General features: G+C 42.2%; 1 long non-coding RNA gene across 1 annotated transcript; it reads right to left on the bottom strand.

Moving 5' to 3' along the window:
- Positions 1-7,802: 7,802 nt before the first annotated feature.
- Positions 7,803-11,836, bottom strand: LOC135312295 (uncharacterized). Its single transcript, XR_010371862.1, has 4 exons — positions 11,727-11,836; positions 10,969-11,029; positions 8,588-8,699; positions 7,803-7,882 (listed from the first exon to the last, which is right to left on the bottom strand). It is a non-coding gene; the product is annotated as an uncharacterized LOC135312295 (long non-coding RNA).
- Positions 11,837-12,109: the final 273 nt, after the last annotated feature.

The following is a 12,109-nucleotide window of genomic DNA, read 5'->3' as shown; positions in this document are numbered from 1 at the left end:
CAAAGGTACAGAGCTAAAGCTGACCAAACTCAGTGGCTTTTTAGGCCCCTACATTTGATTGAATCTGCCTAGAATCCCATTTTTATTTATTTTTTTAAATCTATTGAAGAAAAGCCAAGTAACCGTTGGCTTATAGTACTTTTTCCAAGGGAAGGGATACAATTCTCAAGCCAAGCCATTTTCCTTCCTATTCTGGGAGTTGCGAGGTTGTGTCCTAGAAAGGATAACAAGCTACTTAAGGTGTTTTGATAAATGGTCACCTAACACAAGGGAGTGCATTTATATACTGCAAGACTTGTTCAGCTTCTACTGCCCATCTTTCTAGCACATTAAGTGCTCACCGTAACATTGTTTAGCTTCAGTCTGATTAAATCTTCACCACATTTGTAAAAGTTACATTTTGACAGGCATTCATTAATTTTGATGAAGCATATTGTGAGTAGAAAATACAGATAAGTGGTAATGTGAGAAACTAAGCTATACTTGATTCTTTCTTGCGCCCAATTACAAGTGTGTGTGCTTGGTACAAGGGTTAGCTTGGAAACCAGCCTTTTAATTAATCCAGTGTTCACAAAAACCACTAATCAAACTTTGATCGTACAAAGCGGGAAACTTAATCAACCATGTTTTATAAACGTATTTTAAACGCGTGGCAACAAATTAGGCACCTCCCACAGATCCCACGGATTGGATTGTGATGCCTCAAAGCAGGTAGCACTCATACATACCTCCCTTACCGAGGGCAGAATACCTACAGCCGTAGGAAGCAGCTGGTACATTTTGCCAGGCCAAGGGGGTGAGTTTGCGTGGGAGGAGAAAGGGTGAGTAGCTTAGTTTAGCTACGCGGGTTTAAAGGGTGGGTGGGTTTAGCCCTGCGTGGAAAAGCATTAGCTTCTGTCATCTTTTTGAGCCTGTAGAACTTGATTCGTGATTGCCACGTAAACCAGTGAGAGGTGTCTGTCACTGCAAAGCAGCGATAGCCAGGAGCAGCGCATACAGATGGGTGTTCTGAAAACCACCATCTTGATCTTGAGCTGTTTCCCTTTATAATGGAATTGTAACACTGTCATGGTTTTAGCTGGGATAGAGTTAGTTTTCTTCACTCTAGCTGGTATAGTGCTGTGCTTTGAACTTAGCATGGAAAAAAAAACCTGTTGAGATAACACACAGATGTTTAGGCTGTTGCTGGGCAGCGCTGATACTAGTCAAGGACATGTCTAGCCTCCCATGCTCTGCTGGGTGCACAAGAAGCTGGGAGGGGAGGGGGCACAGCTAAGGGAGCGGATTCAAACTGGCCAAAGGGATATTCCATATCATGTAATGTTGTGCCCAGTGTGTTACCTGGGAGGGGCTGGCCGGGGGAGGTGGGAGCAATCGCGGCTCGGGGACGGGCAGCGTCGGTCGGTGGGTGGTGAGCGGTTGTATCGTTTGTGTTTCCGTGGTGTTTTTCCTGTTTTCCCTTTCCCTTCCTTTTCCCTTTTTATTATACTAACATTATGGTCATTATTATCATAATCATTTATCATTATAATTTTATTGTAATTATTAAACTGTGCTTATCTCAACCCACAAGTTCTTTTGCTCGTCCGATTCTCTTCCCCATCCCACAGGGGTGGGGGGGGAGTGAACGAGCGGCTGCGTGGTGTTCAGTTGCCAGCTGAGGCTGAACCACGACAAACACTTAAACCCAAGTGGGTTTTTTTTAATATTTCCACAAGATTTTGCAGCAACTCCGTCCAAATTATATTAATTAGATATGACTTGGCCGCTCACCCCTTTGTTATATGCCACTTTTAGTTTGCCTGGTCATGTACGATCTTACACAGATTTACTGCTCTTATCAGTTCCTCTTGACAATTGGCAAATCCAAAGCAAACAGTCCAAAGCCAGCATTTAATTCATTTCAGCTCCTTAAAATGCTAGTTCTTTGATTTGAAAAAGCTTAATCAAAGGTTTCCTGAAGTCTGACTTCAGTTTATAGGCCCTGATTCTTCAAAGCACCGGAGTATAGGTTTTGTCTTAAGTGTCTTCAAAAATCCAAGTCTTTATTTATGTAAATATCTGGGGGCCTGATGAAGTGATACTGATCCCTCAGTATGCAAAGATATGGGCCAGTTTGAAAAAAATTTAGTGCTGAGCTCCTGTTGAAATATTTACTACCTCAAGTCATCCAGAGTTTTGGGGATTGCTTGACAGTCTTAAGACTCTGCAAAGGCTTTAGTACGATACAAAAAAAACCCCCACACTAGTCGAAAAGATAATTATAGGAATCTGTTAAAGGATGCAGCGAAAGCCTTCGCTCTCCAAAGGCTTTCTAAGTAGGCTGGCTGGTAGACCTCAGATGGAGCATCCTATTTCCAACTCATAAACATCCATGAAAGTTAATTTTGGAATAATGGTAAAAAGATTATATTGCTTCATTTTTGAAAAGACGGTTGCTGTGTTCTTTGGGTTTGTTTTTTTTTTTTGATAGTCACTGGTTTTGTGTAGTTCTTGCTGGTATTTTCTTTCTTTATGAAATGCCTTGAATGGAAATATCAACCACCTTCAGCCGTGTGACATCCTCTATTTATAACAGCTTTCCTGTCATTTGCATTTGTGTAAAACAATCAGTCATCCAGATAGCTGTTGCATAGATTTTAATCTGTGTTTTTTAGATTGACACAAAGAATTCTCAAATTTAATTTTTATTAAATTGCTGTATTGAACAGCACTTCGGAAAATGAGAGGGAGGGGAAGAAAAACACAGTGACTGCAGTTAGATTAGAATGTGTCGAAGAATGTTAGAGAGCCTTCTTTTTAAGACAATTTTAGAATTAATTTTAATTGAACAATTAGTTCTTTTCCAGATATAAATATCTTCCTGAAATCCCACTCTACACCCTTTCAAGCATCACCTCAGAACCCATTTGTTTTAGATCCTTGTCAAGAAGTGAAGTAGGCGCAGTAGATTTAATTTGCAGGAATCTGCATGGACCCAGCTATATGTGTCGAAATGAAGTAGCAGCAAGACCCAATTCTTTGTCCTTCACCTTTTTTTATAAATGACCTTGGTGAAATGACAAAAAAAGTCTATTTATCTTTAGTCTACTTTTCCACCAAATGCCAGTGTTGCTTTTAAAGCTACCTATGTTGTTGAATCACACTATCGTGGTCCTCTATTCGGTGCTGTCTCGTACTCCCCAGTCGCTGTGGCTTTCGGGGAAGCATGGCATATCCCGTGTTGCTCTTATGCTCGTAACTACGCAGCTGCCTTTGGTCAGTCGCTGTGGGGGAGCGTGACACTAGGGAAGAGCCGCATCTTCAGTCGGAGCCAGTACGGCAGGCCTTACTCTTACAGTGCCCAGCATGATTTTGAACTTTTGGCTTGTGCTTGGCTGTTTTCAAATACTTTCACCTCTCTCTACTTAATTATCTTACTTAATGTGCACATTCGTATTAATAAAAAACCTGATCCTCTGATAAATAAAATGCCTTTGTGACAGCCCCAGGTAAGTGCTGTCTGCAGAATGATGTTTAAATCCTTGACAGACTTGGCAGACATCTTCACATAATTTGATTTTTCTCTCCCTAAAACCTTATCATGGTTGTCATTCTTTCCAAGTTTTAGCTGGACGTTATTTATTTCTGACTGCTGTCACTAAGATGGAAATGAAGAATAAAAATTCGGAGTGTTACTTTGAGTTGTGCTGTCAGGAGAGGCACCAGAGCTTCCTTCCGGAAGGGGGCCAAGCTTCTTAACAAATAATAAACTTCAGTAAAACGAACAAAGAGAAAGCATGCAGGCAATGTTTTTAATTAAAGGAAAAAGAACTTAGGAAGACTGAAATAGGCAAGTTTCGTTAGAGTTGGTGAACATAGCTGCTAGTCTTAATTTATGATGATGGATATGAAGCTTACAATACAAAACATTCACCAACACAGACATGCTTTCCCACCCAAATAAAGGCACGTGGAAGTTTTATGTCAGCACCGGATTGCATCTCCCCTTGATTGTCGATGTTCACCTCATCTGTTTCACACATCTGTTTTACAACAAGATGAACTTAACCTATGAGGTGCTTATGCTTCTTTTAGTAATTATAAAAGAAACCCCTTTCACATGAAGGGCGCCAGGGCTCAGTTCAGCTGCCCAATTTCAGATGTTTTCGGGTATCTCACAGAATGGTAGCGGTTGGAAGGGAACTCTGGAGATCATCTTGTCCAATCCCCCTGCTTGAGCAGGCACACCCAGAGCAGGGGGCACAGGAACGCATCCAGGCGGGTTTTGAATGCCTCCAGGGAAGGAGACTCCACAGCCTCCCTGGGCAGCCTGTGCCGCTGCTCTGGCACCCTCACAGGAAAGACATTTTTCCTCATATTCAGGTGGAACTTCCTGTGTTCCAACTTGAGCCCATCGCCCCTTGGCCTGTCATTGGGCACTATTGAAAAGAGCCTAGTCCCATTGTCCTGACACCCACCCTTTAGATATTTACAGGTATTGATGAGATGCCCCCTCAGTCTTCTCTTCTCCAGGCTGAACAAACCCAGGTCTTTCAGCCTTTCTTCATGAGAGAGATGCTTCAGTTCCCTGATCATCCTGGTAGCTCTCTGCTGGACTCACTTGGTCTTCAGCTGCTGGTCAGGAGGCATGTGGGTGACTTACAGATCCTCCACAGTATCTGCTAGTCCTGTATGGATGCTTTGAATGATTGAAGTACTGAACTGGTTCTGTAGGATGGAGTTTGATGTGGTGCCAAGAAACCAGTGCAGGCATCTACATCTGAGGTACCCGTTCATTAGGGTCAGTGGAGAGCTACTCACTGCACTGGCTGCGTTGGAAGCTCTGCTCAGAAGCAGACTAAAAAGCCATTTAGCAGACAAGCTAGTAAGAGTCTCTCTTAGGACAAACAGAATCACTCTATAGACTCCACTGAGACAGGGAGACACCTGGATATAGGTGTGTTGAGCTGTAGCTGTCATTGTTGGATAAGAGTTTCACCTGATGCGTCGATTGCTTTCTGAAAGTTGGTGAGGCAACACAGCAGAGGCAACACAGAGAGCTAGAAGAGAGCCCTAGTGAAGATCCGTAGCAAGATCAGGTGTGCAACCTTGAGAAAGGCCAGGAAAAGGTAAATGATGGTATGTCAGTGGTGCTCCCTCCGGTTCTCTCTTGAGGGAAATAGGATTTGTTAAGGATGCAGAGATGCATGGAAAAGCTAACTGACAGTTGTCTTCAGCAATCCAGAGGACCCCAGGTTTTTGCCAGTTACGTGGGTCAAAGAGTAAGACGTACCTATCCTTTATTCTTCATTTCACAAAACAATGTGGTGTAGCAACTTCTATGTGTGTATGAGTCAGCCGTGGCAAACAGTGCCACAGAAAGTCAGGCAGTGCTACGTCTGCCAAGGAAATCTTCAGACTGGCATCCAATTCTTTAGATCGGAATTCCTTTAGAAGTGGCTGCTGCTTATGATTAGTTTGTTAACATCATAGTGTGCAGAATATATCAGAATATCTGTTGTGGGAGAAGATGTATTAGTCACCTTTGATAGATTCATTGAGTATAATAATTAAAGGGAGTCATGAGTTAGGCAAAAGCTTAGCAAAACAAACTGGTGCTGACATACACAGATAACGTCAACTGATAGCTGGTTGGCATTATGAATTGTTTTATAATTAGGTAATTAAAGCAAGTCTGTACAAACTTTAACTTTCAGAAAACCATACAAATATGTGTAACTGTAAAATTACATTTAACCATTAATTTCTTGTCAAGTCTGTCCTACCTGCTCATAAAATAAAGCAGCTTACGCATGCAGAGTCTCATGCGTTTCTTCTAGAAAGTGCACTATGTAGCAGCGCAATCCTAGAACACCGAATTACAACTGTAAAAATTATATATTTTTTTTGGTCCTCGTTCCTTTTTGAGTTGAAGTTGTTACTACAGCTTCCGTCTTTTAAAGGCAGGAAGGCATTCAAGGCCCACCAGAAGGCAGACCCGCTGACTTAGCCAAGATTGTGCAAAAATGTCAGGTTTGTTTATGCAGGATCTCTAGACTGAGATCTAAAACTCTTGGTTACTGGGATTTGGATTTCTTCCTGAGTTTAATTTCTGACCCATTACCAGAGAACAAATCCTGGGACTTCACAGGGAGAACAGAAACATCTGTTCTAACAAGTAGGTATCGAGCCCTGAACTATCATATGGTCCTTCTACTGGATCTTGTAGATCCAAGGAGGCACTGTGCATTCTACACAGCTGTCTCTTGGCAGACGTGGAGGTGCTGACGATGGATGAAGGCACCCCAGCAGATTCACAGTAAGAAAACAAAATTGGTTCTGTACATCTGAATTCCAATTATTTGTCCAGAGGATCCAGGGCCTTTATGCAAGCTAATTCCCTAATTTTTCCTTTGCATTTTTTTCATGGACTAGTGATGGAGGGTTCTTTCCACACTACTTTTAGTTTAATTTGACTGATATTTTTGCAGAACCAGGTTCTGCAAGGTATAGACAACAGACCATAGGCTACTACAAACATCTTTTGCGTTGGGTGTATCCTCCTACAGTTGAATAAATGAAATGGAGGATTTTGTGTAAAACTAAAATGGAATAAAACCAATAGATATATCACAGATGCAGAAATGGCTGAATTGGCTGATATGGAAAGTTCCTCAGTTTTGAGTTGGGGATTTTTTGCAGGGGAACACTGTTGCTGAACAGTTCATACTGCAACAGTAAGTCCCTTTCACAAAAATGTGGGTTAACCCAACTTCAAACTCAAGGTATCTTATGCAACATCTCTTTCTATTTTTTTATTAGAAGTGCTTAGCTATCCAATACATCCTTCATCATAACGCATTTGACTCCCCACAACGGCAAAAACTGTAGAATTTCTAAGGACATGCTCATTACTAACCTAATGTGAACTTATCCAGTACGCAGCTACTAACGTTGTAAAAAAATTGTGATACAGCACACTAAAACAAAATGCATAAGCTACGCAGGCAAACCGAATGCTGGCAGTATCAATTGCTTTGCATCTTGCTTTATACAAGCAATTTCCCTTCACTGGGAAAATCCTTCTGAAATTAAATGAACCTTAGGGTGCTTCGGGGGCTGGCACAATTTTACTTCCTTTGTTTTTCTCACGCTTTATTTATGACCTGCCAAGTGCTTGTAAAAGTAAAGCAAGGGCTCTCCCTCAGCATTTCACAATGCTTTAATTATTGGAGCAAAGCTTGAAATTTACTAGTGCACTTTTTAAAGTTTTAGCTACAGTACCATAAAAAGCAATATAAACTGAAATATTGGTATCTGAAATTCTCTTCCTGATCGTGGTGATGTTATAAAGATGTATCAATGGTGACAAAGGGTTGTGGCTGTCTCCAAATCTGGATGAAGGGCTCGGTTTTCCTAGGGCTCATGTTAACCATGCACATAAAAGTACATGTATTTATTGGACCTTCCTATGTTTAATTTTTTAAAAAGGGCTGGTCGTATTAGTTTCACCACAAACTCCACCAGAGCTTCAGTTTCAATTTTATAATTTATTTTCTAAATTAGACAATGCAACAGTGAGTTTAAAATAGCCTGCCGCTTGTGTGCATCGCTATTGTCTGCTAGTGATCTTGTCCCCATCTCAAAGGCCAATATGTATTCTGCTGATGAGCTAAAAATTTGCTTTTGGAGAATGATTAAAGGCTTCAGTTTTATAAAAGAGAATTCCTTCAAAATGAGATGCAAACAGTTTTAGAAAGCAGTGGCATTATAAGCAAGAGAAGTCAGAAATTAGCTTGAATGCTTACATCTTGACATTTCAGCTTTTAGGTAGCCAGAACTAGAATTGCTGGCTTATCCGCTTCCGTTTTCCAACTGTAGAGTAGATGTGCTATAACTGCTGGAAGGGAAAAACTTGAGGTTTATAATGTACATTGACATTAGTACTAGCAATACGTTCTGCAGAGAAAATACCAAACACTTACACCAAGGGATTAAAAAGTGCCTTTAGAGATTGAAGTCCTCACCTGTGTTGCAGTGAAATGATGTTATCTTTTTAGCTTCCTACAGCCACAATGCAGTTTGGCACAACAGACCCAGGCTGGGCGTAAGCGAGATGAGGCTAGTAGTCAGGAGCCGCCCAGCTCTAACCCTAGCTCTGACACAAACTGCCCAGCCTACGCTAAGGGGCTTTGAGATCGCAGGTGAGTTCTCTTGAATGACACCAAGGTGGTGGCGGGCATAGCTAATGCCAACAGAGAGCTCCTATTGCCCAAATGAGCAGGGAGAACATCAAGCTGCAAGAGTCACGGCTATGCTGCAGCTACCTCCTCCCGAGTAGCATCGACTCACCCTTCTTGATAGGTTAAGCTCATGTAAAGTGCTGGGAACAGGAGCAGCTCAGATAGGAATACATCGCTCATTCTGCTCTGCTTGTTCTGGGGAGAGGCTGCCAGTAACTTTTGCAGACACCAGGGTAAAGCAACCTCTTCTCCTGCACCCTCTTAAGATCCTAGAGAAGCAGTTTTCTGCTGCCTTAATTCTCTACTGGAGCCTATGCTTCATTGTCAAAGAAAGGAGTGCTTGGCAGCATCAGCAGGCCTACCTGTGCCAACTAAAACTGGAGAGCACCCACAGACCCCAGTCCATATTCTGGCTTCTTTGGTGAGCACGCATGTGTAGAAGTCGTTGCTGCCAGTATTCACTGCTGCCATTACCTGTGCAGTAGGCAAAAATGCATTGCAATGAGACTTGCTCAGTTCAACCCCTGGGCAGAGGTTAATGCAACCAATTCACAAATATCATAGGAGTTTTAAGAGGATTCATCAGGGGTACATTCAGTGATGCTTTAGTCTCACTCCACTTCATTGCAACAGCTTAGAGGCAGGCATGGGTATCATGACTCAGCTTACAAGACGGTAACTTCTTAAACATACAGTCACCATAAACGTCACTGTGTGTGACTGTATGTATGTGTCTGCATAGGTAAATCCTTTTAGCACCAGAAAGAAGACACTAAAAGGCAGGAGACAACTTTGCATGCATCAGCTTTTTTTTATTTCCCCCTTGTATTATCACAGAGATCTAGATTTATTGTGTCTGTTTCTAAAGAAATGAAAACCCTATTATTTTTGCATCTAGTCCTTATCACATTTCACAGACCCACAGAATGGTGGGGGTTGGAAGGGACCTCTGGAGATCATCTTGTCCAACCCCCCTTGCTTGACCAGGCACACCCAGAGCAGGGGGCACAGGAACACATCCAGATGGGTTTTGAATGTCTCCAGGGAAGGAGACTCCACAGCCTCCCTGGGCAGCCTGTGCCACTGCTCTGGCACCCTCACAGGAAAGAAGTTTCTCCTCATATTCAGGTGGAACTTCCTGTGTTCCAACTTGAGCCCATCGCCCCTTGTCCTGTCATTGGGCACTATTGAAAAGAGCCTAGTCCCATTGTCCTGACACCCACCCTTTAGATATTTATAGGTATTGATGAGATGCCCCCTCAGTCTTCTCTTCTCCAGGCTGAACAAACCCAAGCCTCTCAGCCTTACAGCTATTTAAGTTACTTAATGTACTATGTTGCTATATTTTAAATAGTAATAATTTATCTTCTCATTTTTCACTCACCTGCAAAATCTTCTACTTTCACTATTTATTCAGATGTGTTAAATATTTTCAGTACTCCAGCATGGCAATGTGCTAAAAGTATTTTTTTTAACCTCTAAACAATTTAACCAACTAATATTTTCCAGGAGGATATCTGAATATCCATGGATTTTCTAAATACTCTGACTCAAAATCCTCACAAATATGACACATGATGTTAAAACTGGCAGCTCTTCTTCAATGAAACAACTCTGCCTGTCTGCTTGGGGTTAACGTGCCCTAGTTCATGTTCTTTAGGAAAGGTACGGACAAATAAGAAGCCAGAGCTTTATCCTGAAAAAGAGCACTAATGGAGGAAAACATCTTTGGTAACATGTTTTATCGGTTTTAATCCACTCAACCCAGAGGTAGTTGAAACAGTTCCTGCGCATACGGGCTGACCCATGCTGTAGCTCAGGCCTGTGCAGCATCGCGGCTGCGTAACACCGTGCAGGAAAGCGTGAATCTGCCACGCTGGTTTTAGCCGCTGCAGAACTGCACTGAGACCCAACGACACCGCCAGCCTGGCCCCTCCTGCAGTGAATTTACAGCACTCCCGAGCACGGTCGTTCCTCCCCATGAGCCACTTCTGGCACATTCTCTGTCCTGATTGCAAAGTTATGTACGGTACATTGCTTGTGGCTATTGACTTGTATCAAGATTTTAGTATTGTGGCTGGGAGGCTCAAGAAGGTTGGCCAAATCCAGGCTAGTTACAAGTATTTTTGTGCTCAGCACTCAATGGTTTACTTCTGGTTTTTATGTTTCTGTGCATGCTGTCACAGACACAATTTACTCTTCTCATGCACGGGGAATGACAGTCCTGCTTTAAATGACAAGAAGCATGTGGGTTTGTATGCCAAATGCTCTACAGCATAACCATGTTAAGCACAGACCAGTCCATATGTTTGTTTTTTTTTTAATGTGGCTTTAGACTGGAGGACAACAAACAATACCTGAAATCATATGGCATTAGATCAATGTAGCAAATGGAAAACAATAACTGATTTAGCAATGACAATTACATCCCCAAACTTTCTCTTCTAATGGATTTGAAGTGGTTTAATGCTTTGGGTTCTGTGCCTCCAAAAGTTTAATCTATATTGTGTGCCTTAAAACAGGCCTAGTGGAGCCGTAGTCTAAGAGCTGCATGGCACACAGCTTTCTGTAATCTTTTTCTGCCTCCGTTGTGCTGGTGACAAACATAATGTAGGCTTCACTCCTTTCACTTGGTTTTGAGTTCCCACCTTGTTTTTTAGGCTCTTAGTGTCTGACACCAAATAAAAATCACGCCAATACACAATATTGTCAGAATCACAAAAAGGAGTTGGGAGATACAAACCTCTATTTCGGACCGTAGCAGAGCACTCTAGGCACCAAAACTGCTGTGAGCACATGAGATCCTATGTAAAATAGAAAATAAACGTAACTGGGATCAGGCTGAGGGAAAATCTCTATCCGTTCCAGCAATTTTCCTGAATGCGATAGATTGCAATGTATTTTTTCCCATTTGCACCTCCGGAAAAGGGAGGGAAAGAATCCTACTAGGCTATTTCATCTGAGGAGTGGAAATTCACTGTGTACACTTGGATGAAAGTTTTTACTTTCAAATTCTGTACAGAATTTGTACAGAATGTGTAGCCAGAACTGTAAGAGCAGTAACTGAAACAGTTCCTGAATAAATGAGGCCAGTCAGGCTGGAGGGACTGGAGGTGATTGTACTGCCTTGTCAAACTGGTTAGGGAGGAGGGTGCAGCATAGCAGAGGGCAGCCACCAGAGAACGAACATCTCAAGGGGGAAAAGGCCACATATCAGTGAGCTGTGGAGTCACACTTCAGAGATTTAGTACAAGTGGGAGCTGCAAGTATTTAGAATTAGAAAACTACCTTCATCTTCCGCAAGCCTCGTTCTGCATGAGTGGTGGGTTTTGGTTGGATGCTGGTAGCCTTTTTGGCCTGCTCTCATTATAAATCACTGTTCAGGAACTGTTGGCTTGGTGGTAGAGCACATGGAATCATGTACTAACTGCAGTTTTCTTACTTCTGGCTAGAACATAATATTTTGATAGAACAATTAATACAGATACCTACTGTTCTCACCTTGCAACAAACCATGCACCACATACTGCTTCTGAACTCTCCGTCTTGTTTAAGTAATGCACAACGGGGAGGTGCCAACTTCGCGGGTTTTGTTGAAGCTCATTCTGTAATAGATTTTTCTTCTCAATATTTGAGTTGCAGGAATTGAGGGCTTGCAATAGAACAGAACTTTTCTAAAGAAAAAATGAAAGAAGCCCTACAGCTTGCATAGTGCTTGGAAAACGTGAGTCAGGTCCACCCCCAAGCTCAGAAACCAGAAAGCAAATAAAAGAACCCAACAATGTTGCCCAAAATAAAAAAACCACAGTGTGGGGGCACCTGACTGGGGGGGCATGGGGGAGAAGTTCTTAATTTTTTTTTAATCCTCAAGCTTGGCACATCTG

This window comes from Phalacrocorax carbo, chromosome 2, assembly GCF_963921805.1.
Source record: "Phalacrocorax carbo chromosome 2, bPhaCar2.1, whole genome shotgun sequence".
NCBI lineage: Eukaryota > Metazoa > Chordata > Aves > Suliformes > Phalacrocoracidae > Phalacrocorax > Phalacrocorax carbo.
Note: the sequence above shows the minus strand (reverse complement) of the source record. Positions and strands in the feature narration are given on the sequence as shown.